Consider the following 1,878-nt stretch of genomic DNA (forward strand, 5'->3'; position numbering starts at 1 on the left):
AGAAGGCTATTTATATTTTTTTTCCGTGGCATGAGAGAGGAAGTAATCATCAGTTTCTTCTTTTCGAAGCATGGGGAAGGGTGATGGCCATCAATAGGTTGCTTGGGAACAGAAAAGCCGTGAGTGGACAGGGGTAGGTTACTTTTCCCAAGGATGCACGAACTCCTCTAACAGATCTGGTGGGGTAATCGAAGGTTCGTTTCCTTAAAGTTTATTTATTGTTGGTCGATATAAATAAACTTGGGGGGCAAATGTTATCCAAAAAACAGGCACGGATGACGTGGCAGGCGATTTCTGAACACGTGGCTGATACCTGGCAGAGTTCTGTTAGAGTATCGACCAGTAAGACATTACAGGTGCGGTGGTTGAGTTTTTCTTACAACCAGTATGGTCGTACACTCCGCATATTTCAATATGATCTTGGGTGAATCAAATTCAATCCCGAGATTATCTCATATGATTCCTGATTATCCAATTAATTAGGAGAGAATATATGTAACAAATTCATGTAATCCTCGTTGAGCCTATAAATAGAAAAAGATAGCTCAAGGAAGGGAGTTTTTGGCTATTAGATTAACAATTGTACTGTTTATCTCTCTCAGGTCTGTGAAACTCGGAGAACCCTAGTTCTTTGATCACTCCTTTGAGATCTCATATCAATAATAGCTCAAGTGGACATAGGTTATTACCAGTTTCTGGGGCCGAACCACTATAAATTCTTGTGTGTTTTATTGATTTTGTCATTATATTCATTCCAACATATTCATCCACATCAAGCATTTTGACTCCAAGTCAGTTGACCAAAACAAGGGTCAACATATGTGTATTTTGGTGTTTCAGGTGTTAAGAAAGCAAGCAAATGGTGTTTTGGTAGTAACTTTGGGGGTCTGATGGTTTTGCGAAAGTTTTGCTTCAGCAAACTGCGCACAGATATTTCTGAAAAAAAGGGAATTACGTCAAATATGGGTTTCTGAAGCACAGCTTAGGCAAAATGGTGGCAATCTGGGCAGGTAAAAGTTATGAGTTATGGATTCATTCGAATATATATATATAAAAATTATAATACTATATTTAATATTATATTTATATATATATTACTACATATATATATAAAATATATACATATACATATATGCTATATATAAGATATATATTACCGATATTATATATATATTTCGTGTAATTATATATATTTTTTTCTCTGTAATTATATATGTTCATATATGTATTATATATTTTTTTAATATAATATAATGGATTATATATAATATAAATACTTATATATTACTAAATCTAGATATTATATATATATATCCATAAAATGATCCCTATATCTAAGAAAAAAAAATACGCGTGAACCCGAGTCCTATATTCCCATTCAATGTCTTCATCACATCAGCCCTCTTCCATAGTCGCCATCATCTCTTCCCTTCACCCCGACCCTCACAAGCCACCATATCCAAATCCAGCCATAGTCCCTTGCAACCCAGCACCACAAAGAAGTTGGGTTTCACTAGCCATATCTTCTCACAACCCATATTTTCCCAGGCGCCTCCAAGCCACAGCCAAGAGTACACCAAACCAAGCCTTGAAACAATGCAAAATTCGCCCATATTGTGAGTTTCCCTGTGATTTTTGGAAATTTCACACAACTTTATACAGCCCATTCGTTGAATATCCTCATGGGTCACTGCTTTATTTTCTGTTGCTTGGGTGCCTTGTAATTGTGCCTATGCCGTAAATTCTGCTGGAAGTTTGGGGATTGTTATTTTGATCAATTTCAGGTTCTGTTTTGGTGTTTATTGATGGCATTGAGCAAGATCTATTTGTTGTGGTCCCATTGTGCCTAGTGGCAATCTGTCCCCAAATCTACCCCAC

Source organism: Humulus lupulus, chromosome 1, assembly GCF_963169125.1.
Source record: "Humulus lupulus chromosome 1, drHumLupu1.1, whole genome shotgun sequence".
In the NCBI taxonomy this organism is placed as follows: Eukaryota; Viridiplantae; Streptophyta; class Magnoliopsida; order Rosales; family Cannabaceae; genus Humulus; species Humulus lupulus.